The 27,819-nt window shown below is 44.2% G+C and overlaps 1 protein-coding gene across 2 annotated transcripts in view; it reads left to right on the top strand.

Moving 5' to 3' along the window:
- The window catches only part of FGF14 (fibroblast growth factor 14), a 432,965-nt gene that overhangs the window by 71,635 nt on the left and 333,511 nt on the right, over nt 1–27,819 (top strand). The window lies entirely within an intron of this gene.

The raw sequence follows: 27,819 nt of genomic DNA, 5'->3' as shown, positions 1-27,819 counted from the left end.
TTTTTTTTTCTGGTATTTAAGTGTCTACTATGTGTCAAATTGGGGTGGATATAAGATAATCAGGTTGGATACAGTCTCTGTCCCACGTGGGACTCCCAATCTAAGTCAAAGGAAAGAGGATTGAATCCGCATTTCACAGAAGAGGAACAAAGTGAAGTGACTTGCTACAGATCACACTGCAGGCCACTGCTGGAGCTGGGATTGGACCCAAGTCCTCTGACACCTGGGATTGGGCTCTCTTCACTATGTCATACTTCTCTTTATATTTCATGAAATATATTTTTTATCCATCTCCAAAAAGTCCAATAAATAGTTCTCATATCAAAATCTGAAACCATAGGGTTACAAGTGGAATCTTATGAAAGCTGGCTTATCAATCAGAGTTAATGGTGGAAAAGTCAGGGGCAATGCCATGGTTGTTTCAAGTATTCTTGAATAACCCAGTGTGGCTTAGTGGAAGGAGCATAGGCTTGGGGGTGAAGGTTCTAATCCTGCCTCTGCCACTTGTCTGCTGTGTGACCTTGAGCAAGTCACTTAACTTCTCTGGACCTCGTCTGCAAAATGGGGATTAAGATTGTGAGCCACAAGTGGGACAACCTGACTACTTTGTATCTACCCCAGCACTTAGAACAGGGCTTGGCACATAGTAAACACTTAACAATTACCATCATCATCATTATTATCTTAAGAAAAACTTTGTCTACCAGGAGACAAACTCCAAATTCTTACATTTCTTTTTACAAACTTCAATAAAATTTCTTTGACCTGTACTCACAATTTACCTTACTGAGGAATCTAACTGCCTATCAGCTCTAAGAAGAGAAAAAATGGGCTAAATTAAAGGAGGAGGGCTAAGAATATAAGAATATACTTGGCTTTTAGAACTGTCTTTTTCTGGTTTACTTCCCTACTTACAGAGGAAGAAAGAATAACTTTCCTGATAGTAATGTAGGCAATAAATATACAACTTATATTTAAAATAAATTTCCCTTAATTCTTCTTGTCCTTATTTTTTGCTGCTGAAACACAGGTATATCTGAAAGAACTTTCCTAGTAAAGCACCATCTTGTGTGTGTTACCCTAACAAAACCTTTCTCATCTATCATTTCCTTGAGATTGAGTTGAGAACCTCAGCCTTTTGATATTGACGTGGTTTGTGTGAAAATTTCGGCTGTGGGACTCTCTTGCTAAGAGATGTTAAGCGTACTTATAGATCCCAGTAAGATATTTATTTGTGAGCATCATGATTGCAGAGTGGTAAGTGGTTTCACATTGCTCTCTATTCTTTTCTTAAACTTCTTATTTTCAATTTGTTTTAAAGCTCCTTCACAAAATATTACCAACAAATGTGAGATGTGATGGGGGATACCTGATTTTGAGGTTGATTTTTATGGCATAAATGGGAAGTATATCCCTGAATAAAGCATAATCCCTTTAGAAAATCAAACTCCACCTTGGCTTTCCAGAGAGCAATTAGATTTGGGGAGAAAGAAACTCTCCAGTCTAGAGTGTCAGCTCATGGTGGGCATGGAATGTGTCTACCAACTCTGTTAAATTGTTGGACTTTCCCAAGTGCTTAGTACAGTGCTCTGCCCAAAGTAAGTGCTCAATAAGTATTATTGAGAAGAATCGTAAGAGTCGATTGTAAGGGATAAAAACCAGGTTGATCCTTGGAAATCTGAGTTGGTTCTAGAGATATGGTGGGCTTTAGGGGGGTTAAATTACTTTTCTGTAGTCTAGGCTTTTTAAAAAAAGAAGCAGATAAGACTTTTTTTTTTTAAATGGTGTTCAAGTGCTTACTATGTTCCAAGTACTGTTCTGAGCTCTGGAGTAAGTACAAGGTAATGAGGTTGGACACAGTCTCTGTCCCACATAGGGCTTACAGTCTTAAACCCCATTTTACAGATGAAGTCAGAGGCACAGAGTGGTGAAATGATTTGCCAAAGGTCACACAACATACAAGGAGTGGAGCTGAGATTAGAACCCAGGCTGTGCTCTAAAGCAACGTGTATTACATGTTTTGTGCACTCAGAATTTTTGTTTCAACAGTTCCCTGTGTTTAAAAATCACTTTTTAAAATAAAAAAAGGAATTTGTTGCAAACTGCGAGACTAGCATCAGCCACTGTAAGAACTTAAAATTCAGCAAGTCCTTGTAGCATCATTCATTCAATAGTATATATTGAGCGCTTACTTTGTGCAGAACACTGTACTAAGCATCATCACCATCTCTGCAATGATAATGGTATTTTTATAAGCACTTGTAGAGTGCAAAACACTGTATCAAGCTCTAGGAAAGGCTACACAGATGAGAATAATCAGGGTCCTCTGAGGGCTCCTAATCTAAGAATGAAGGGGGAAACAGGACATACAAGTGAACAATAAGAATGCAGTCAGCGTGAGGACAGGGTTATATACTGATAAAAACCATCAGGTGCTCTATCTATTAGAGCAGTTTTGGGTTTCTGGAAGCTCAGTCTGGTAGCCTCAGCTGTGGTAGCCACAACTAGACTTCTCAACATTTATTTGAGGAAGCTCATGCACCCTAACATCCCATCTAAGTCTGGGATAAGAGTGGATGGTAATGGTTGTAGCATTCAAGTGCTTACTGTGTATCAGGTAGCAAGAGAGGAATCAGATCTGCCCCACACATGGTATTTAATCTGAGGAAACTGAGGCACACAAGTGGCCTATCCAAGGTCACACAATAGGCAAGTGTTTGGAAGAGTCAGAATTAGAACCCAGGCCTCGACTGTAGTCCTGGGCCCCATTCACTAGGTCATGTTGCTTCCCATTTACATTCACCGACAGTCTCTGGTCAGGGGCTCTAGGCTACATAACATCTTTAGTTTTGAATAATAGTCTTAGTTTGGTAGCAGTTAGCATATTAAAGCTCTAGGCAAGGAGGTCACAGTAAGAAATTTAATTTTACATCTTCTTTAACCTCTACTTTTTAAGTAGAAATGCAAATTCAGAATTTTTTCATTTATAGAGTAAACTGGAAGTCAAGTTGTATCTTTTTAAGGTTTTTAGAACTTTTTCTCTGAATTGATCAATCGGGGCTCTTTAATGGGTTATTGGAGGGGAAAATTGAGGATTTTAGATGCTATAGCTATGAAAGTTGCCTTCCTGGACACTTACTGTCATTTGATCTTTGTTTCTGCTGTTGGACTCAGGATCCCAAGCTGGAGAGACCATTGGGGTGACCCAGCATTGACATTATTTTTGACACTGAAATGTGGGGTGAAGGGTAACTTTTCTCATTATTATATCTGAAAACCTGGAGGTTTGCTTTACAATAGGTATATTAAGAAGCTCTAACACAGCATACTTTTTTGGTCAGAGGGCAGGTATTACCCAGAACTCATTAATCACCCAAATCATTTAAGACTAGGTGTAATAGAGACTTTTAACAGGAAGAACCTCTAAAGAGGTAGGTGGAAATTGAATAGACAAACCATGTAATAGCTCTAACCCTTTTATTTGTTTTTGTGAAGCCATTTAATTAGCATTCCTCTTGGCCTTGGTAGAGATGATAATTTTTGAAATGGAGTGGGGCCCTAGGGGACTGATCAATAGCCCTTTTAAGTGTTCAGTCTTCATAAACACCTACAATTCACCACCAGCTGTTAGAGGCTCAACATTTTGCAGGCTTCCACATACCTTAGGGATCAATTGTGTTTGGGCCGAATGATGGACAAATATAATAGGCCTATCCCCTGCAATGCCACAGTTCCTGCGAACTGCACGGCTCCGGCGGATAGGATGCGTTTTCTTTGCTTCCTCCTCCATTCATTCATTCATTCAATAGTATTTATTGAGCGCTTACTATTTGCAGAGCACTGTACTAAGCGCTTGGAATGTACAAATCGGTAACAGACAGTCCCTGCCCTTTGATGGGCTTACAGTCTAATCATACTGGGGGAGGTCCCACTCTCTATTTCAAGAGATCTATGCAGACAGTTGCAGCTTATCACTGGCAAATATGCATAATGCATTAAGTCATTGGATTTACCATTCTCGGATTTCATGGTAAGCTACAAATATTTCCGTGGCTCTTTTAAAAAGTCCCTGTTTCAGAGGGTGCTGTCTGAGCTGCCATTTGCCTCTGATCAATCTCTTTGATCACCATGGCCAACGTCTAGAGTGAGGGCATGTTTTCTGATGGGCCTGCCATATAAACAGACAAGGAGATGCATATGATGAGGTCACAAGTGGATTTCAGATGATCCGTGAGTGTTTTTGTCCAGGGAAACCCCTGAGCCCCTCTTCTCCTTCCCCCGTCAACTTGCAGATCAGGGTGAAGTCTGCCACAGTGGCTGAAGCCACGGTGGAGGGATGTTCAGTGTTGAAAATTACCAGCACCAGTTTTGGACCGTACCTAACATCCAGTAACGCGACAGGCTCATCAACGGTGAGGTTCTTTAGTGCATCGAAGCTATACCGGCCAAACTGTGGTGAACAAAAATGGGGAAACCCTAAACAGGAAGGACTAAAACACTTTCAAAGATCAGTGAAGTAAAACAAAGTGGTGTGCCAAGTGGTGGGCATTTGGCAGTTGGCAGCAGAAGACAGGTTGCTCGAATGTGCCCCAGATGGAAATGGGGTGAGTCTTTCGGAGCTGAAGCTTCCGAAAGATCGCGATCCCAACTGAGAGAAATGGAAATGGTACAAGGCACTGTGGGTGGGGAACAAATGCAACAGGGAAGCCTGGAACAATCTCTACATATGGTTACATATAGGTTTTAGAAGCTATATTTACACCCAGTAATTAAAAATCTCCTGTCTGAACTCCAGGCAAATATATGTGGGAAACAGCATGACCTAGTGAAAAGGGCCTGGGATACACAAGGACCTGGATTCGAATTCTGGCTCTGCCGCTTGTCTGCTGTGTGAGTTTTTATTTCTCTGTGTCTCAGTTCCCTCATCTGCAGAATGTTTCAATACCTGTTCTTCCTCTACTTAAACTTTGAGCTCCAGCTGGGACCTAATTGTCTTGTGTCTACCCAAGCGCTTAACAGTGCTTGGCACTTAGTAAACACTTAACAAATATCACTAATATTGTGTATGCAGATGCACATTGTACATATATGCATATAAAAGATACCTATCACACTTAAATGCCCCCATCTTAGTCATTTCCTACAGACTTTTTTATGGTATTTGTTAAGCAGTTACTATGTGCCAAGCACTGTATTAAACACTGAGATACCTATATGTATAAGCTAATCAGGTTGGACTCAGTCCACGTCCCATAAGGGGTTCACAGTCTTAGTTTTCATTTTACAGATGAGGAAACTGAGACACAGAGAAGCCAAGTGCCTCGCCCAAGGTCACCCAGCAGACAAGTGATGGAGTCACGATTAGAACCCAGGCCCTTCTGACTCCCAGGCCTGGGCTCTATCCATTTGGTCATGCTGCTTCTGTCGACTTCCTACGTTTTATAAAATTTTTAACCTAAAGATCCTCCAACTTTATTTTAAGAAAACAGCCCCTTAATCCAGTTACTATTTTGATTTTTGTGGCAATCGATTCCAAAAGAGAAACGATTTTGCATAAAACTGGTAACCAGTAATAAATATCATGCTGACGAATGACTTCTATGGCTTAGGACTTCTCTTTTGAAGTCCTACTGTAATTTTAGAAGTGTATTAGCGTGTAAGCTACAAATATTTTCCTTTAATAATATAATTACAAATCAACAGGAACTGTAGCTCTGCATTGATTACAGAATTTGCCGACTGCAAAAGACTTCTAATACTCAGTATCTATCAGTTTGAGGGGAATACATGGCTCTGGCCCACTCTGCTTGAGGAGAGGAAGTGAGGTTTTGGAGTCATTCGTTCATTTAATCTTATTTGAGTGTTTATTGTGGGCAAAGCATTGTTTTAAGCACTTGGGGAAGTACAAGACCATAACAGATGGGCACATTTCCTGTCCATAGTGAGCTCATAATATAGAAGGACTCCAACATCACGAACTCCACTGTCCGCTTTGATTTTATTTCCACCATTGTGTTTTGTCTGACAACCTTTGTGGCCTCTTCCTTCACCCCCTGAGGTATTTTTGTTTTTGATGATTGTCCAGAAATGGCTCCTACACTACCCAAGAGTCTTAGTTATCATCTTAAACCACTTCGTTAGTCCAAATTCCTGAGCTTGAGAACTATGTACTTTTTTTTTCCAACTTTATTGTATTAAAGTGCTTATTATGTGCCAGGCACTCTTCTAAGTGCAGGGGGGGATACAATAAATTCAGGCTGGACACAGTCCTGTCTCATGTCGGGCTCACGATCTTAATCCCTAATTTACAGATGAGGTGACTGAGGCACAGAGAAGTGACTTGTCCAAGGGCACACAGCAGATAAGTGGCAGAGCCAGGTTAGAACCCATAACTTTCTCACTCCCAGGCCCGTACTCTATCTGCTATGCCGTGCTGATTCTCACCAAAGCGCAGGGAAGTTAAACTAAATTTAAAATTTGTGTCCTAATTTACCGAGGCTAGAATAAACCTCATAACATTCTCAGGGAATTATAGCAGATGTTCTTAATACCACGCCCTGCATGTAGAGCACTCAAAAATACCATTATCACCACTGTTACAGAAAAATGAAATTGAAGTCACCTCTCCCTGCAGCATTATGACTGTATTCAGTTTAGCCAACAATGCATTAAACCTGTCTGAACCCAGTTGGATTGAAATCACCCAAGGGAATTCCTTTTTTATAGAATTTGCCTTGGACTACTTTTCTAATATATCTAGCTCTCTTTGAATTTATCATCCTTGACAAACTAACCTGCTCATGTTAGTAATTTTTTTTAAATAGTATTTAAGTGCTTACTATGTGCAAGGCACTCTGCTAATCGCTGGGGGAGATACAAGATAAGTTGGACGCGGTCCCTGTTCCACATGGGTCTCAGTCTTAATGCTCATTTTACAGATAAAATAACTGAGGTATAGTGAAGTGACATGCCCCATAGTCACAGAGCAGGCAAGTGGCAGGGCTGGGATTGGAACCTGTATTGCCCGAAATGTGATCATGCTTATCACAGTTCTCTCACCCAGATTTTCAGTGAGTGAAACTTGCTCACTAAAACACCACTTCATGTTGAACAATCATGGCTGCTTCTTGGCTGGACATCTGCCCGCTAAGGTCTTTCTTTCTTAGTTAAGGAGGCTGTCATTAACAGACGGCATTAGAATCAATTAGGACTGAGAGGTAACCACAGTTTGCATCATAGCTCTGCCACTGGCCTGCAGAGTGACCCTAGGTAAGTCACTTCTCCCCCTCCGTGAACTTGAGTCCTTATCAATAATTACAATACCAATCCTGGTATTTAAACACCTGCTGTGGGCCAAGCACTGTACTAAACACTGGGCCAGACACAAGATAACCAGGTCATAAAGGGTCCCCGACCCCCTTGGGAGTCACATTCTAGAGGACAGAAAGAGCAGGTATTTCAGCTCCATTTCACAGATGAGCAGACTGAACTAGACAAGTTAAATGACTTGCCCAAGGTCACACAGCAGGGAAGTGGCAGAGTTGGCATGAGAACTTGGACCCGTGCTCTTTCCCCTAGGCTTGAGTAAACTGGTAGATCGGGGAAGGTTCTCAGTGGATTTAAGCTTCAGGAGTTTGGTATAATAGTGCATTCATCTTTTTTCCCCCTGCTCTTCTTGGGTATGAGGATGGAGGATGGCAGTCAGAGTATCACTTTGTTAATGAAAAACCAATTCGTGTCATTGAAAGGATGTTTATTCATTCAATAATATTTATTAAGCTCTTACTATGTGCAGAGCACTGTACTAAGTGCTGGGAACGTACAATTCGGATGTTTAAAGTGGAGTTCTGAATGTTGAGAACTGACTCTACTTTTTCTTGGACAAAACAGAATTTTCCTTGAGCAGAAATGTACTTCAAATCACCTCAATGCTGAACTTGATCTGTTTCTACTTGCGATTCCTGTTTTTCTATTTTTCTTGTATCAGTATTCCATAATTGCTTCACTCGCCCTCATTTTACTACCTAGTTTGTCTAGGGCATGCAGGCTAAATTAAATCCAACAAAGACAATGGGAACAATTAATCCAATAATCTGACTTTCATCTCCATTTAGACCACATTCTCCCCATAACATTGCAATGATTTTAAAGGAAACCATAAAACTTTTAGGGATTAAGAGGGAGTCGAGAACTTGTTCGTTGGTTTATTCTCTGAATGACATTTTGCAAATTACTTGCAGAACCACCTACTCCTGCTGATTTTTGATTCTTTAATCTTGGGAAAATTGGGGAATTGGTGAAATTTCTTACTCTTTCTATGTTCCCCAGACCTGCAGTTACTCTCAGCTGCTTTACCAATAGACAAAAACACCCCCAGTAAAGCTGGGAACAACCTGAACCTACTTTTTATTATTTGAAATTCAGATCCCTATGATTTTCAGTTTATTGAAAGTTGGTCAAATAGTCAGCACATATTCAAAAGGATCACATCTATAAAAATCATCAACATCTCATTTTAAAATGCACTTTGAAATCATTTTATGAGAAGGCAGGGCAGTTCTACATATAATAGGTACACAGAGGGAGAAAGTGGAAATAAAAACTTTGCACACAGTAAGTGCTCGATAAATAAGTTTGACTCATCTTAGCCCACCCAAGGTTTTAGAAGTGCTTAAGCAAGCATACAAACTCTCAGAAAAGTGACAGTGACTACAATTTGAACACCATTTTCATTCATTCAATTCAATAGTATTTATTGAGCGCTTACAATGTGCAGAGCACTGTACTAAGCGCTTGGAATGAACAAGTCGGCAACAGATAGAGACAGTCCCTGCCGTTTGACGGGCTTACAGTCTAATCGGGGGAGACGGACAGACGAGAACAATGGCAATAGAGTCAAGGGGAAGAACATCATGGATCATAACTTTTAGCAAAGAATTCTTAAAAACAAGAACACAAATAGGAATATTTAATCATAAATATAGACTGAGGTTATGTCTATAAGTTTGGGATCAGAACTTCTCTCGAAGCAGGTGGTATTTGTGGGACTCATGAAAGACTAGAATTTTGGTGGCAGGTGGGGGGGAGTGGAGATTATGGGTGGGGGGGGTGAAAAGATGACAGTCATTCAATCATACTGAGCGCTTACTGTGTGCAAAGCCCTATACTAAGCGCTAATCCTGGCTCTGCCACTTGCCAGCTGTGTGTGTGTGGGCAAGTCACTTCTCTGTGCCTAAGTTACCTCACCTGTAAAATGGGAATTAAAACTGTGAGCCCCAAATGGGACAAGCTGATCACCTTGTATCCCCCCGCAGTGCTTAGAACAGTGCTTTACACATAGCGCTTAACAAATACCAACATTATTATTATTATTATTATTACAATTCAACAATAAAAACTATCCCCGCCCACACCAGGCTTACAGTCTAGGATCAAATCAAGTGACAGACCAGAAAAGTCATGTAGTATCCACCTTTTCATCCTTATAGCTGCATGTCTTCCTTGCTGAAATTTAAATTAGCAACCTAAATTTTTTTTTTTCAAAGGCAAAGAAATGTTGTAGCCTGCATTCCTTCTTCCATTTCTTGAAATGCTGTGGATGTTCAAAGCGGCCACAGATTTGAGAATATAGCCCATTATGAGTACAAAAATATTTTGAGGTGCTTAGACAACTTATAACTTATTTTCAAGATCTGATATGAAGCTAGTATTTTTGACTGAGGTTATTAAGAATGGAATAAAAAGGCTTTTTCCTTGTTTCTTTTTGTAGGGCAGGCTCAGAAAGCCTAATGCATCAAAGCTACGATCTGATTCCAATGTCTACAGATCTTCTGCTGTTGTTTTTTCACTATTACTGTTGTGAGAAGAGGAAAGTCTCCTTTGAGCATCTGAGGGGAGGGAAAGAGGAAAAATATAAAGACGAGACAAAAATGAGAGTACAAGGAGTGTGTTGTTCAGAGCAGGTAACGAGAAAAGAGGAGAAAATAGGAAAACAACATCAGGAAAGCAAGAAGGGAATATCAACCATGCTCATGAAGAAATCTGAGAGAGGAAACTGGACAAAGGCACCAAGAGCGATGACGGGAGAGAGACAGGAGTTGCTAATAATGATGGTATTTCTTAAGTGCTATGTGCCAAGCATTGTTCTAAGTGCTGGGGTAGGTACAGAGTAATCAGGATGGACATGGTACCTGTCTCACGTGGAGCTCACAGTTTTAATCGCCATTTGACAAATGAAGTAACTGAGTCCCAGAGAAGTTAAGTGACTCGCCCAAGTTCACCCAGTAGACACGTGGCAGAGTTGGGATTAGAACCCAGGTCCTCCTGGCTCCCAGGCCCATGCTCTATCCACTAAGCCATGCTGCTTCTCCGTGTGATAAAAGACTTGGGAGGATTTTAGGGTGGGATGGGGTTCTTGGGAACCAAACATTTCTGAGACGTGTCTCTCCTCCTGCACTGTTGAGATGGTCCTTCCTTTTGGCTCATATTTTGTGAGCTCATTTGGACCGAAGGAAACTTGGCGGGATGTTCTCGGACTAGCTAGCCCATCTGAAGGACTCTCTGAGCTCCTCAGTGAGTGGCTTCAGGTCTCCCCTGTGGGTGGGTGGCGTGTGGGAAAGGGACCATATGGGGAGGCAGGTGGGAGCCTCAGAGGTAACTCTGGTCCGGGAGAAGAAGGGAGATTAGAATTAGGTCATTTCTGGATGGCCTTCTGGCAGCCACTTCAATGCACCCAAGGGGAAACGGACTGTCCTGGCACCGGGCCCCGAGTTTGAGCTAGGCAGCGGAAGGAAGCCTGGGCCCAGGTGCTGTGGGTAGGATTTGGGGCCTGGGGTGTGATTTGGGAAGGCCAGCTGGATTTGCTGCAGGCAAGAGTGAGTTTTACATGAAAAAGGAAACCGATTTTGTGAGTTTTTCTCTTTGATTTTTATGGCTGTGAGAGGCAGGTTCCGGGTCAGCTCTGCGGAAGTTACTATTTATTCCCCTGCTCAGAGGCTGCTGTCTCTGCTCCTGGTACACCACTAACCCCGCAGCTTCTCTCCTGCCTTCCTGGGCTGCAAGGCTGGAGTGCCAGGGCCATAAGGGGTGGGATGGGGGGCAGGAGAGAGCTGTCGGAAGGAAAAGAGGCAGGTTGGGGGGAGGAGGGGATGGCCGAGGGGGTGACTTCTCCTCTGGGAGTGCCTGCTCTCCCATCCCACCACAGTCCAGCTTCTGCTCACTGACTTTCCCGCTCTGGAAAGTGGGGACTGACCAAGGCCGAAAGGCCACGGAGTGGCAGCAGGAGAAATGATGTCCTTGCTGTGGGACAGGAATGGAGTCTGATTTGATTTTCTATCCCAGTGCTTAGTACGGAACTTAATACATAGTAAGCACTTTACAAGTACCATGATTGTTTAACCCATCGGCTAAAAATACATCAGTCTGTTAAAAGAATAATCTCCAGCCTGCTGTGTTACCTTGGCTATGTCATTTTATCTCTCCGGCCTCAGTTTTCTCATCTGTCAAATGATTAAAATACCTGTTCTACCTCCTTCATAGGTGGTGAGATCCTGTGTGGAACTAGATCTTTATCTTATCTGCCTCATTTGTATCTACCCCAATACTTATAAATTAGTCTATGGTACTTATTGAGTGCTTACTATTTGCAGAGAGAAGGCAATAGAGTAGGTAGACACGATCTCTGCCCACAGGGGTTTTATAGATTCGGAGGGGGGCGGGGAGAGAGACATTAAAATAAATTACAGGTGAATATATTCATAAGTGCTGTAGTGGTGGAGTGAAAATCAAAATGCTTTAAGGGGTGGGGTGAAAATCAAGGTGCTTTAAGGGTCACACCCTAAGTGCAAAGGGAACAAGATGAATTAGTTGGGGAAGGCCTCTTGGAGGAGATTTAATTTTGATGAGACTCTGAAGATGGGGAGGGTGGTGGTCTGCCTTATGTGAGGGAGAAGGGAATGCGCGCGAGAGTTGGTAGCAGGCTAGATGAGATTTGAGTAGCTCGGTGTTATAGGAGCAAAGTGTGCAGGCTGGGTTACAGGAGATCACTGAGGTAAGGCAGGAGGGGATGAGCTGATTGAATGCGCAAGAACAAAGGAACTGCTTAATAAATGTCCCCCTCATATGCACTAGAAGAGGGAGGCATAGGGGAACTGGCTGGACAGGAGGATTAGTTCAGAGGACGAGAGATATGCAAGAACTGGGAAAGGGATAAGGAAGGCAGGGCTGTCTTTTTTTATACCTCGACAGATAAGTCTTGTGGGATCCCAGAGAAATTCGTGCCACTGACAGGAAACTGAGAGGCTGCCTGTCGCTTGGACATAAGCTGTGAGGATAATTCTAGCCAGTCAACCAGTTTTCATTTTTGCAGCAGTCAGTTGTCAGTGGCAGATTCTTCATTCTCTCTGAGCAGTGTGGCAGATTCTTCATTCTCATTGAGCAGTCTTTTGGATGGGGTTGACACAGTTAATAATTATTGTTGTTACTGACCCTGAGACTGCAGATTGTTTTTCCTTAATAATCGGTTGTATTTATTGAATGCTTGCTGTGGGTAGAGCACGGTACTAAGCGCTTGGGAGAGTAAGATACAATAATATAACAGGCACATTCCCTGCCCACAGCCAACTTGCAGTTTATTTACCAAGAGCCCAAGTGCCGGGTCGAGCACAGTGTGGGTCCGAGGAAGACATTGCCTCTGATCTCAAAAATTCTGAAATCTAATTTGGGAGGGAAGAAACGAACACACAGAAAAATGTATTTTTCCTGAACTGACCACGGTCCAGATGGAGAATGGTGCAGCTGCTGCTGTCTAGCCTTCCTTGTTCCCCCTTCTCCCTTTCCCCATAGAGCTTGGTGCCATTTGCATGGTCCTCTGTGAAGGAGGCTGTGTCTTCAGGGAAGCAAAGGAAGATATGTGCACACTTTGGTCTGTACTCCACTCCCCTTGCTCCTTCCTCTCTGCAGAGTACAAGCAAGACACAAACACTCGAGTAACCACTTAATGGAATACCGGCCAGTGGTCTGAGAATGAGACTCCACATGACCTGTTGCATGAAGGTGACCTGTTTGGCTCCTCTGATATTCTGCTGTTCACCTTCTGAAATCTGAACACAGAAGTAACTTTGGGTGCTAGAAAGCAGAAAGTGACTTCCTTAGAGTGGCCAATCAATCAACTGATTTTTATTGAGCACTTACTGTGAGCAGAACACTGTACTAAGAATGCAATTTAACAGAGGTGGTGGATATGTTACCTGCCCACAGTGAGCTTATAGACTAGAGGACTGAGGGCGCTGGCAAATACTGGGCTCTCAGAAGTGTGTGATGTTATGGAATGATGTGGGAGTCAGCATGGCCTAGTGGAAAGAGCACTGGAGTCTAGGGACCTGGGTTCTAAACTTAGCTCTGCCTGCTGTGGGACCTTGGGTAAGGCAGTTAACTTCCCTGTGCCTCAGTTTCATTATTATTGAGCTTCTGTGTCAAGCACTGTTAATCAGGTTGGATACAGTCTCTGTACCATACACTCTAAAAAGGGAGAAGAGGATTGAATCACCATTTTACTAATGAGGAAACTGAGGCATAGTTAAGTTGGAACTTAATGGAGGTCAGGCAGCAGACAACTGGCAGGACTGGGATTAGAACTGAGGTGCTCTGACTGCCAGGCCCGGACTCTTTCCATTAGGCCACACTTCTCTAAAATGAGGATTAAAATACCTGCTCCCTCTCTGTCTCTTAAACCATGGGCTCCATGTGGGATTGGGCCTGTCTGACCTGATTATCTTGTCTCTATGCCAAGGCTTAGTATAGTTCTTGGCACATTTAGCAGGCATTTAACAAATAGCATTATTAATCGTCATTTTCATGTGCTGTGTAAACGTGAGCTAATTACTCAATTTCTCTGTAATTGTTAAAATTGTAAACTAAACAGTTTGCTAGATTTTAAGTTTTCTTGAAGGTAGAAAGATCTAATTGTATTGTCCTCTCCCAAGTGCTTAGTCCAATGCTTTGTCCAGAATAAACACTAGATAAGTACAATGGATCTTCAAATGCCATCAAGTCATTTCTGCCCCATAGCAACCCTATGGACACACCCTCTTCAAAACATTCTTTCTTACATCACGAAGTTCATTCTGCTATGTGCATCTTGGTAAAGACACAGAAGTGGTTTACCATTCATTGCCTTCTTCCAAGCAGTAAGAACTTGAATCTCTTGCCTTTGATCAACATTTTGATCACAAGATCATCAACCTTTGACTCTTTCTCATGCTGCTGCTGCCCAGCATTGGTGAATCAACTATCCGACACTTCGGCTTAGACCTTTCCATTGTGGGTAGCCTGGGCGTAGACCTAAACTTCATCAGCTTATGGAAACTCTCCTCCCTTAAGGCATCGATTCCTAGGAGAAATTGATATGCCACTCTACTGCAAAACGTTCCTTCTGAATAAGTCATCTGATCATAGCGCATTTCTTAGGCTATACCCTGACCACACCTCCGTTTGCTCTAGAGCGATTGTGATCTCCTTCCAGATCTGTCAGCAGGGCTATCACTTCCAACTGTGAGACTCAATTCCTGGAGACCCAGAGGGCTTAAGGTACTAGACAGAAAGGCATCTGATGCCATATCAATCAGTGGTATTTATTGAGCACTTACTATGTGTTTGGGAGAGGACAATACAACAGAATTAGCAGATACTTTCCCTGCCCATAACGATCAATAACAGATGTCAGTCAATCGTATTTATTGTGCACTTACTGTGTGCTTGGGAGAGAACAATACAACAGTAATCAGAAACATTCCTTGCCCACAACAAATTTACAATCTAGAGAGGAAGGCAGACATTAATGTAAATAGTTTAGATATGTGTTTAAGTGCTGTGAGGCTGGGAGCGGGGATGAATAAAGAGAGCAGGTCAGGGCTGTGCAGAAGGGAGTTGGGGAAGAAGAAAGGAGGGCTCAATCAGGGAAGGCCTCTTGAAGGTGCTATACCGTCAAAACTTTGAAAGGGGGAAAGAGTAATTGTCAGACACGGGGAAGGATGGCGTTTCAGGCCAGAGGCAGGATGAAGGCAAGAGGTTGGAGGCAAGATAAATGAGATTCAGTTACAGTGAGAAGGTTAGCATTAGAGGAGAAAAGTGTGAGGGCTGGGATGTAATAGAACAGTAGCAGGGTGAGGTAGGAAAGGGAAGGTGATTGACCTGGGGTGGACCAGATGAAAGCCAGATTGTTTGGCATTAAACAAGATGAAAAGCCCTAAAGCTACATGGGCTATATAATGACAGGCTCCAGAAACTGATGGACTGAGAGTCTGATTGTCCAGGAACCTTGTATTGTCTTCACCAGCATTATTTAGATCAGAGGCCCGGGGGCAGATATAAAGTGAAACTATCCAGAAGAAATGTCCTATCTTTTCTATTTACCTGGCTCTTCTGAAAGATTTTCAGCCATACCCTCAGTTTATGGAATAAACAGATATGCAAAAGATGGCTTTTGATATGTATCATTTGTTATATGGTTCAGTGGCTTCATCTTATCTTGTTCCACACATTTATATGCTTCCTACTTCCGGGCTGTGCAGTGAAGCTATGTGAGCCTCCTATACAACAAATATAATTCTTGACATTGAAGAGCCAAATTTGGATTTAAGCAGAGGAACTTTTTCTTTGTCTCTTTCGAGTTATACTTAGCAGCGTATCGCAGAGAGATGCCGTAACTTCTAGTACGGCACAGTAAGGTACCGGTGACTGTCTAGAATGGTATTATACCTCTGAGCACCCATATGAGGTGTTGAGGTGAATGTATCTTCCCGGTGGATTAAAAAGCCTGAGGACTTGGAATAATTTAGGAGTCCTTTTTTTGTCAACATGCTTATCGGGGAGCCGGGGTAGTGTTTTAGTGATGCAGTCTGCTCAGTGCATTTGGTGCAGTGCAGCAAAGCTTGTGTAATAGCAATGTCTTGGTAAATTTGGATGTTAACACCATTCAGAAGGGTGGAAAGGATCCAGTTAATTCCTCTGAGCACGGACCCGTGTTTCCTTTAAATTGCATTCGTCTTTGAAATAGCATCTGTCGTTACTGGGCACCTCGTTGTTTGTTTCCAGGCACTTCATTCCTTATCTGTGTCTGATAGTTTGTTCTTCATTTGAAGATGCTCCTCTAAAAAAGCTCCAAAACTTTCCTCTTTGCTGGTTTTTTACCTCTGTGGGGATGATAGGTCACGTTCAGCTGTTTGGAGGGCTTTGAATGTCACCCACTTTGCAAGGATATTTTAAAGTAAAAGGAATGTCTCAAAACTATAGGTGTCTGCTGCCCAGTCCCCTGTTTTCTGCCTCATTCCTTCTAAAAAGGAACTAAGAATGGAGAAGACAATCCAGGCATAATAGGATTCTGTAGCCCTTAGAAAAGAAAATGTACTGCAGTCAGAATCTCTTGTTTCTTGAAACCGTTGGCTAATTTCTTGGCTCTGTGGGTCCTTCCCTTCCTGTCCTATGTCATCCATCTTTGGGGCTGGATGTTCGATCACTCAGATCAGTCTCCCCAAACTGCCCGATAGCCAGACTTCTGATTATCCAGTGCAGCCCACCTGAAAAGCCCTTTGTCAATCATCTATTCGACTTCAGCAAAATGCTGACTCCTCAGCGCTTCTTGAAAAGTGGGACTGGACCCCTGCGGTTGGGAAATCTGCTTAGACCAAGGCTTTGTCTCTGTGAGGCAACATATCATTAGGGTGAAACAATTTTAGAGAAAGCATCTGACCTGCTTGTCAGCTAACTTCACTGCTGCTTGTACTTTTCCTTGCACTTAGCAAGGAAGAGCTGAAAGCAGTCGACCGAGGACCTGCAAATGGGGCTTTTTCTTCTTCTTCCATTGAAGACTGTATCAGTGTGTGTCTCCTGATTGATTTAACCAGGGGGGTTGCCTAATTGGCAGTTGCTGCCAGGCCTTGTGGACCTGGATCGTGGTTATTAGAGGTGTGTGTTCGAGAGGACTGGGGACAGCAGTGTAGAGAGTGAGGTAAAGTTTGTCATAGAGTTGCCATTCTGAAAATACTGGGCTTGTTGATGGTCAGGGAGGGGAGCATCCCTGCTAGTTAGCTTGACCTCCAGGTCCAGTTTGACTAATGGGAAGGCATTTCCTTTTAAATTGTGTCCTGTTCACCCTCAGGTTTTACAATCACCCAATTAAACTACAGAGCAACTCGAGGGCAGGGATCCGGTCTACTAATTTAGAACTGTAAGTGGGGTGTCTGTTAAGCACTTAGCTTGTACCAAACGCTCTACTAAGTGCTTAGTCAGAAGATAATCTGATCACTCCCGGTCCCCATCCCACATGGGGCTCACGGTCTCCTCACCATCTTCAAAAGTAAAATCAGGAAAGCTAACTGCAGAAACTGCTGTGAGGTTCTACCCTGCAATGCCCTAGCTGGAGTCCCTCTGGACTGGCTATCTTGTGATCTCGAGTTACAGCGAATCCCAGCTAAATCTTGAAGGGAAGTTGGGTACTTGATTTCTTTCTTTGATACTTCTCCGATGCTTATCGGTGGTCATTAGTGCCTCTTTTGAACCAGCCGGCAACTGCTTCATCAGTGTCTAGTAAACAATTTTAAATAAACTCAGTTCCTTCAGACTATTTTTTTTTTTTAATGCATTTTGGAGAGAATTAGTGAACAGTCTTCTGATCATGGGCATTCATACGGATAGGACGTGATAGTGTCAGAAGAAACGGTTGTATGCATAGACACGGTTGGTCAAGATGTGTGTACAATAAGAGCACTTGGGTACACAGTTGATGGACACGTTCCTGCCCACAACGAGCTTACAGTCTAGAGGATGACACAGACGTTAATAGAAATAAATTAGATATTTCGCTGAATGCTCAGGATCGGGTAAATACTAAGTGCCCATAGGGTAGAGATCCAAGTGCATAGACAATGCAGAAGATAAAATAATATTAATCACTTTACTTTGGGTTTGTCAACCATCACAGAGGAATGCTGAGTGTAGTTGTATCCGGTTCCCTTTGCAATGCACATTAAGGACTGACGGCTTGCCATGTGATCCTTTCTTTGCAGACCCACGTTGTGTCCCAGTGAATTCACATCCAGGTTATGGTAACTAGTTGGAGTTAATACGTTCTTACAGTTTGCTGTGCAATGTATTTATTACACAATGGGAGAGAATACATAGGAGAGAAGGGAGGAACACTAGAAACTATGAAATATTAGAACACACCAGCCAAATACACAAAATAAAAACAAAACCAATAGGTGCTGAGGCTAGAGGAGCAGAATTTCAGACTTTTCGTGACTCGGTCTAGCACACCCGTAGCTACGGAACCACTCCTGCAAGCACCAATCTTCCTGAGCACGGGCTTGGGAGTCAGCGGGCTGGGTTCTAATCCTGGCTCCGCCGCTTGCCTGCTGTTCGACCTCAGGCAAGCCACTTCACACTTCTGTGCCTCAGTTTCCTCTTCTGTAAAATGGGGATTAAGACTGTGAGCCTCACGTGGGACAACCTGATTACCTTGCATTTACCTTAGCTCTTAGAACAGTGCTCGGCACATAGTAAGCACTTAAATACTGTTGTTATTCCTGGGGTTTTGTGGCGGGACTGATTCTGTGGGCGTCTTTATCTTTCCCACTAGACGTGGGATAAGGCAGGATGAGATAGCCTCCTTGATGATGTAGAGGAGATCCAGTGCTGGTTCCCAAAGAGGCACTATGGCTGGCTGGTGATGGAGGATGACATTATGATGATTGTGGTATTTTAATGCTTACTACGTGTCAAGTACTTGTACTAAGCACTGGGGTAGATACACATTTTTCAGGTCAGATGCAGACCCTGTCCCCCATGGGCTCACAGTCTAAGTAGGAGGGAGAACAGGTATTGAATCCTCATCTTACAGTTGAGGCAACTGATGCACAGAGAGGTTGTGACTTGCCCAAGGCCATATAGCGGGCAAGTGACAGTTGGGATTAAAACTCAGGTCCTCTGACTCCCAGACCTGTGCTCTCCACTTTTCCTCATCTCCCACTTCCTTCTGCATCTCCCTGACTTGCTCCCTTTGCTCCCGGCCCACAACACTTATGTATCTGTCATTTTATTTATTTATATTTGTATTGATGTCTGTCTTCCCCCCCGAGGCCCATACTGTGAGCTCATTGTGGGCAGGGATTCTCGCTCTTTGTTGTTGTACTGTACTTTCCCAAACGCTTAGTACAGTGCTCTGCACACAGGTGCTTAATAAATATGAATGAATGAACTAGGCCTGCTGCTTCCCATTATGTGTGTGCTTCCTGGTGAGCTCCTTGAGAGCAAGGAAATGACTATTATTTCAACTCCTCCAAACTCATTCATTCAATAGTATTTATTGAGCACTTACTATGTGCAGAGCACTGTACTAAGCGCTTGGGATGAACAAGTCGGCAACAGATAGAGACAGTCCCTGCCGTTTGACGGGCTTACAGTCTAATCGGGGGAGACGGACAGACGAGAACAATGGCACTAAACAGCGTCAAGGGGAAGAACATCTCGTAAAAACAATGGCAACTAAATAGAATCGAGGCGATGTACAATTCATTAACAAAATAAATAGGGTAACGAAAATATATACAGTTGAGCGGACGAGTACGGTGCTGTGGGGATGGGAAGGGAGAGGTGGAGGAGCAGAGGGAAAAGGGGAAAATGAGGCTTTAGCTGCGGAGAGGTAAAGGGGGGATGGCAGAGGGAGTAGAGGGGGAAGAGGAGCTCAGTCTGGGAACGCCTCTTGGAGGAGGTGATTTTTAAGGTTTTGAAGAGGGAAAGAGAATCAGTTTGGCGGAGGTGAGGAGGGAGGGCGTTCCAGGACCGCGGGAGGACGTGACCCAGGGGTCGACGGCGGGATAGGCGAGACCGAGGGACGGTGAGGTGGGCGGCAGAGGAGCGGAGCGTGCGGGGTGGGCGGTAGAAAGAGAGAAGGGAGGAGAGGTAGGAAGGGGCAAGGTGATGGAGAGCCTTGAAGCCTAGAGTGAGGAGTTTTTGTTTGGAGCGGAGGTCGATAGGCAACCACTGGAGTTGTTTAAGAAGGGGAGTGACACGCCCAGATCGTTTCTGCAGGAAGATGAGCCGGGCAGCGGAGTGAAGAATAGACCGGAGCGGGGTGAGAGAGGAGGAAGGGAGGTCAGAGAGAAGGCTGACACAGTAGTCTAGCCGGGATATAACGAGAGCCCGTAATAGTAAGGTAGCCGTTTGGGTGGAGAGGAAAGGGCGGATCTTGGCGATATTGTAGAGGTGAAACCGGCAGGTCTTGGTAACGGATAGGATGTGTGGGGTGAACGAGAGGGACGAGTCAAGGATGACGGCGAGATTGCGGGCCTGCGGGACGGGAAGGATGGTCGTGCCATCCACGGTGATAGAGAAGTCTGGGAGCGGACCGGGTTTGGGAGGGAAGATGAGGAGCTCAGTCTTGCTCATGTTGAGTTTTAGGTGGCGGGCCGACATCCAGGTGGAGACGTCCCGGAGGCAGGAGGAGATGCGAGCCTGAAGGGAGGGGGAGAGGACAGGGGCGGAGATGTAGATCTGCGTGTCATCTGCGTAGAGATGGTAGTCAAAGCCGTGAGAGCGGATGAGTTCACCGAGGGAGTGAGTGTAAATGGAGAACAGAAGAGGGCCAAGAACTGACCCTTGAGGAACTCCAACAGTTAAAGGATGGGAGGGGGAGGAGGCTCCAGCGTAGGAGACCGAGAATGATCGGCCAGAGAGGTAAGAGGAGAACCGGGAGAGGACAGAGTCCGTGAAGCCAAGGTGAGATAAGGTATGGAGGAGGAGGGGATGGTCAACAGTGTCAAAAGCAGCAGAGAGGTCAAGGAGGATCAGAATGGAGTAGGAGCCATTGGATTTGGCAAGAAGGAGGTCATGGGTGACCTTAGAGAGAGCAGTCTCGGTAGAGTGGAGGGGACGGAAGCCAGATTGGAGGGGGTCTAGGAGAGAATGGGAGTTAAGGAATTCTAGGCATCGATTGTAGACGACTCGTTCTAGGATTTTGGAAAGGAAGGGTAGTAGGGAGATAGGACGATAACTGGAGGGGGAAGTGGGGTCAAGAGCGGGTTTTTTTAGGATGGGGGAGACGTGGGCATGTTTGAAGGCAGAGGGGAAGGAGCCCTTGGAGATTGAGTGGTTAAAAATAGAAGTTAAGGAAGGGAGGAGGGCAGGGGCGATGGTTTTAAGAAGGTGAGAGGGAATGGGGTCCGAGGCGCAGGTGGAGGGGGTGGCACTTGCGAGGAGGGAGGAGATCTCCTCTGAGGATACTGCAGGGAAGGATGGGAAAGTAGGGGAGGGGGTTGGTGGGGGGGAGGGGAGAGGCGGAGGGGTGACTTTGGGGAGCTCAGACCTGATCGTGTTGATTTTCGTGAGGAAATAGGTGGCCAGATCATTGGGGGTGAGAGATGGGGGAGGGGGAGGTACAGGGGGCCTAAGGAGAGAGTTAAAGGTCCGGAACAATCGGCGGGGGTGATGGGCATGGGTGTCGATGAGGGAGGAGAAGAAGCTTTGCCTGGCGGAGGAGAGGGCAGAGTTAAGGCAGGAAAGGATAAATTTGAGGTGTGTGAGGTCCGCTTGGTGCTTGGACTTTCGCCAGCAGCGCTCAGCAGCTCGAGCATAGGAGCGTAGGAGGCGGACGGAGGAGGTGATCCAGGGCTGTGGGTTAGTGGAGCGAGAGCGGCGGAGGGAAAGGGGGGCGAGAGAGTCGAGATGAGTAGAGAGGGTGGAGTTGAGAGCGGAGACCCGCTCGTCGAGAGTGGGAAGAGAGGACAGGGCGGCAAGGTGAGGCGAGATGCTATTGGAAAGACGGATGGGATCGAGAGAGCGGAGGTCTCTGTGGGGCAGTAGCGAAGATTTGCAGGGGGAGGGAGTGTGAGAGATGAGGCAGGTGAGAAGGTTATGGTCAGAGAGAGGGATTTCAGAGTTGGTGAGGGAGGAGATAGTGCAGCGGTAGGAGATGACGAGATCGAGGGTGTGACCGAGTCGGTGAGTGGGCGCGGTATGGTGGAGGAGGAGGTCGGCAGAGTCGAGGAGGGATAGCAGGCGGGCGGCAGAGGAGTCGTCGGGTACATCCGTATGGATGTTGAAGTCTCCAAGGATCAGAGTGGGCAGAGAGAAGGAGAGGAGGAAGGTGAGAAAGGGGTCAAGGTGGTTGAAGAAGTCGGAGGTGGGACCGGGAGGGCGGTAGATGACGGCGACAAGTAACTGGAGTGGGTGGTAGAGGCGAATGATATGGGCTTCGAAGGAGGGGAAGGAGAGGGAGGGGGGAGGAGGGATAGTGCGGAAGCGGCATCGGGGCGAGAGGAGGAAGCTGACGCCTCCTCCCTTACCGGTGAGTCTGGGGGAGTGGGAGAAGGAGAGGCCTCCGCCGGAGAGAGCGGCGGCGGAGACCGTGTCTTCGGGAGAGAGCCACGTTTCCGAAAGGGCGAGGAGGAGGAGAGAGCGGGAGAGGAAAAGGTCATGGATGAAAGGTAGCTTGCCTGTAATAGAGCGGGGGTTCCAGAGGCCACACTTGAAAGTAGCTGTGGGTGCAAGGGGAGGAGGGGGGGAAGGGCGGGGGGAGGGGAGACAGTGTTCTTACCCTCAGAGTGGTCTCCCAACTTGGGAAACAGTGTGATCCAGTGGAAAGAGCATCAGTCTGGGAGTCAGAGGACCTGGGTTCTAATTGTGCCTCTGCCAGTTTCCTGCTGTATGACCTTGGTCTAGTCACTCAATTGTTCTTTGCCTGTTTCCTCCATTGTAAAATAACTTAATACTTGTTCTCCTTCCTACTTAAACTGGGATCCCCGTGTGGGACAAGGACTGTGTCATTCATCCTCAATCTACCACAGTGCTTGGCACTTTACGAATACCACTTTTCTTCTTTTGCATTTCTGTTGGAACTAAATGCTTCATTGGCATTCAGAAACAGAACCCTTGTCTCCTCCATTTCAGCCCACTCTCGATGTCGCTGCCCAGAGAAACGTCTTGAATGTCACTCAGCACACACCCTTCTACTCCTCCACAATCTCTAATGACTTCAAGGCCCTCCACCAGTTGTCTCCATTTTACAAATCAGCGCTCTTCACCCACTAATACCAAACTTGCACTCATCACTTATGACTGTAGGCTTGACAGTCTGCAATTCCCTTTCGTGTTGAAATCATCAGACCTCAGCTCTCCTCATCTGTAGATGTGGGAAAGGTGAAATGAGCCCACTGCAAGCAAAAAATCAGAGCCAAACTATTGTCTAGAGAAACTTATTAACAGTACAATTAGTTTCCTTGGACTTATAAAAGAATGCCGAATTTTATTTGTCCTCAGCTCATCTTGAAGCTTAGATAATTTCTCATTTTTCAGAATTAAATGACTATTTCTGCTCCATTTGGAAAGGGGAGAGAAAAAACACTTCTAAACAGATATGCTTGAGTGATCAAGTCTTTGCTTCATGAGTTCTTTCTTTTGGCTTTTCCTGCTTCCTTAACAGATTAATGATCTCTCTTTATGCAGTATTCATCTAAGGAGATAGTCATGCTAATTTGCTTCCTCTAAGACCACTGCTTAATTAGGTAAATGCCCTTGTGTGGGGCTGGGTGGAAGTGACAATTACACAGTGAGTTCATTTAAAATATTTCAAAGTGTAGATTTGAAACTCACATTGAATAGGAGGAAAAGAAAGTATAGTCAACCTTTTAATACACATGAGACCAGAAGAGAATCCTCCAGTGTTAGAATGTCTGATGGCCATGGAAAGTAGGATGTGTAGCCTAGTGTAAACTGAGACTTCCAGGATGAAGCCTCCGCACCACCACGCCTTCTCAGGGAATTTCAGGAAGGGGTGAAAAGTTGACATTTGGGTAAGGCTGACACGAGACATTTGACACCTTTTGGATGAAAGGAAGGGTTGTAAAAGGCAGTTGGACTTTGATGGGTGGTGAAGAAACAGCAGTGAGGAAAAGAGGCAGTTGCCTAGCTCGCAACAGGGTAAAGCTGAGCTTGGGTGGCCTAGTTTGGCTATTTACAGTGCCTTCCTTTACTATCCCATGCCAACCTTCCCTTTCCTGTGGCCTGAGGGTCTGGAAAAAGAATCCAATTCAGCAGCCCTCAAGACAGAGCTAACATACACTCAAAAGTGATATTTAAGTACTTACTATGTGCCAGGCAAAGTACTATAAGTGGGGTAGGTACAAGCTAACCTGAGTTGGACACAGTCCATGTCCCACTTGGGGTTCACGATCTTCATCCCCATTTTACAGATGAGTCAACGGAGGGCCAGAGAAGTGACTTGCCCAAATTCATACAGCAGACAAATAGCAGAACAGAGATTAGAACCCAGGTCCATTCAGACACAAGTCAATCAGTAAAACTGAACAGTAAACAAGTTGGAAGCAGGTCCTGGTAGGATTCTCTTCATTAGAAGACCTTTAATAATGATAATGATGGTGGTATTTAATTGCTTGCTATGTGCAGAGCACTGTTCTAAGTGTACAGGGTAATCAGGTTGTCCCACGTGAGGCTCACAGTTGATCCCCATTTTACAGATGAGGTAACAGACACAGACAAGTGAAGTGACTTGCCCACAGTCGCACAGCTGCCAAGTGGCAGAGCCGGAATTCTAACCCATGACCTCTGACTCCCAAGCCTGGGCTTTTTCCACTGAGCCACACTGCTTTAGCTCAGTGCTCTGCTTAGTAAGCTCTCCTTAAATATCTTCTGATGAGTGACCCTATCCTAACCTAAGCATACCAACAGGGCAGTATTACACTGTTCAGCCGGCAGGCCGTACAGTATGCGAATAACTCTACCAGTCCACGGGAGGGGTGCAGTTTACCAGAGGTATATTTAGTTGGCTTACAAATTTGTCCAGATCCCTATTAGTTCTATCAAACTCTAGCCTAGGGGATTGAATTATGATCCAAAGTGGTACCGCCTCCCCTACCAGTCATGTGCCAGAATCTAAAAAGTGAAATCCCATTGGCTATAATTATACATATTCATAATAATAATGTTGGTTTTTGTTAAGCACTTACTATGTGCAGAGCATCGTTCTAAGCGCTGGGATAGATACAGGGTAATCAGGTTGTCCTTTGTGAGGCTCACATTCTTCATCCCCATTTTACAGATGAGGTCACTGAGACCCAGTGAAGTGACTTACCCACAGTCACAGAGCTGACAAGGGGCAGAGCAGGGATTGGAACCCATGACCTCTGACTCCCAAGCACAGACTCTTTCCACTGAGCCACGCTGCTTCTCTAATGATAAAGCATAGAGACAAAAATGGTTCGGGAAGTTCAAATTTGAAATAGGATCTGAGGGAGCAGATGTTTATTTTCAGTTAAGGTGGGTTTTTTAGTGTTTTTTGTGTGGAAAGGCGTGGCATAGTAGTTAGCCACTTCTCTGCTGTGTGACTTTGGGCAAATCATTTCACTTCTCTGTGCCTGTTACCTCATCTGAAAAATGAGGATTGAGACTGAGCCCCATGTGGGACAGGGACTGTGTCCAACCCGATTTCTTGTATCTACTCCAGCTCTTATTACCGTATCTGGCACATAGTAAGGGCTTAACAAATACCATAATTATTATTATTTGCCATTGAATATTAAGTGTTTAGATCAAAAGTTTTGCATGAGGAAAATAGCTTAATTTAAATTTACCTATTTCTCAATTGTTCTAGTATAGCTAATCAGATTTTTATTCTTCCAGGGACTTGATGGAATGAAGTTTTAAAAATGAACCCAAAGTTGCTTTTTTTTTCTTTTTTTTTTTTTTTTCTTTAGTACTATATTGCTGCTGAAGGAAAATGGCTGTGCCAGTGACGGACTGTGTGATTTTTCTCTTTGTGCTTGACTATATTTTTTTTATATCACTGTCTCATTTGACACATTAAATCCATTACCACAAACTGCTACCAGCAGGTAATGAAAAGAAATCTTCATTATTGCCTGTCTCTGCATATGTAATATCGTTTCTCAGTTTTCTTTGCTTCCTTGTACCTTAAAGGACCCAAACAAAATGGGGTTTTCTCTAAAAATCATAAAATGTTGTTCAACACTGAGTACACTGTGCTATTACGTCTGGAGGTTTTGTGAAATTAATTACTGCATTGCAGATAGCAACACTTTAAAGGTCATCCTTTGCATTATATTCCACAATGGCATTTTTTTTAGCTTTTAAATATAATTTGGTACAGCTATATCTCTTGCAGAGCATGTATCCCACATTGAAAAAGTAATGGGAGAGTGCGGTCTACTCATTGTAAGGTTTTACTCAAATTTGTTGACTGATCTGAAAAGTCCACTAAATAAAAGTAAAAAGTTCCAATTCCCTAGAGTAAGCTAAAGGCAGCACTAGTCTGAGTGAAGATGGAGACTTTCCAGTAAAAAGCAGTTTGTAGCAACCGATAATTTTTAATGCCAAATTGTTTCGGGCTTTAAACCTCATGAACTGTGGGAAAATATTTTGTTAGGAAAGCAGGTCTTTTTCAGTAATGGCTTCTGAGAACCATCCCTTCTGAATATGTAGCTATAAGTGATGGTCTAAATTCCATGAAAGTGTTGCCTTTACAGTATTTAACTGGGGTTTCAAGCATGTGATCTGGCTTTCTGGTTATATATAGATGACCAACTAGAGAACAAGCTTGCCAGGAAAATTTTCAGAATATGAGAGGAGAGGTTTTGGGGGAGATAGGAAATGTGTCAATCGTTAGAGGGTGGAAACAGGGGTAGGTCAGAGTCTATAACCTCTTACTACCACTGACAAAAGTGCTGTTTTTTTACCCATAGTACGCCAATTTTGAGGTACCATATTCCTCTGGGTTTGTCCAGTCCTGGTATGATGGTAAGGGGAGTTACAGGAATTGGCTGACAACTGACTAAAGGCAAATGGTGACAGAGGAAGATGACTTTTTTGCTTCCCTTTTCACCCATGTGATAGCCTTTCATTCATTCAATAGTATTTATTGAGCGCTTACTATGTGCAGCTCACTGTACTAAGCACTTGGAATGTACAAATCGGCAAAAGACAGAGACAGTCTCTGCCCATTGATGGGCTTACAATCTAATCGGGGGAGACGGACAAAAACAATAGCAATCTTTTACCTAAAGTAATGTGTACATTGGACCATGATCACTATATCATGAACATTGCATAAGTCAGTCTGAGACACTTGTCAGGTGGTTAGAAACTAGAAGCATGTCTGGCCTGCTACATCTAGAAAGGTGACATTGTTACTATTATTCTTGTTGAGCAATTATGAGCTAAGCATTGAGATGGATGCAAGATAATCAGAGTAGACACAATCTCTCAATCAACTCAAACCCCATTTTACAGATGAAGGAATTGAGGACAGAGCAGTGGTTTGCCCAAGGTCACACAACAGACAAATGGAAAAGTTAGGATTAGAACTCAGATTTTCTGGTTCCTAGGCCCATGTTGTTTTTCCTTGTACCTTATCTTCCTGATTTCTGATTATGACCCAAACTGCATACTTCACTCCTGTAATGCCAACCTACTCATTATTCCTCAATCTCATCTATCTCGCTGCTGAGCCCTAGCCCACATCCTGACTTCGGCCTGGAAATCTCTTCTTCATATCTGACTTCACTCTCTTTACCTTCAAAACTTTATGAAAATTACATCTCCTCCGAAATGCCTTCCCCAAATAAGCCCTCATTTCTTTTCTCCCCCTCCCCTCTGCCTCACACTTGGATTTGCCCACTTTATCCACCCCTCTCTCAGCCCCAAAGCACTTAGACATTAATATAAAGTACAGATATGTCATAACTAGACTTTTAGCACCATGTGGGAAGGGAATTAGAAACAGCGTGGCTTAAC

Source organism: Ornithorhynchus anatinus, chromosome 10 (assembly GCF_004115215.2).
Source record: "Ornithorhynchus anatinus isolate Pmale09 chromosome 10, mOrnAna1.pri.v4, whole genome shotgun sequence".
Taxonomy (NCBI): domain Eukaryota; kingdom Metazoa; phylum Chordata; class Mammalia; order Monotremata; family Ornithorhynchidae; genus Ornithorhynchus; species Ornithorhynchus anatinus.
Note: the sequence above shows the minus strand (reverse complement) of the source record. Positions and strands in the feature narration are given on the sequence as shown.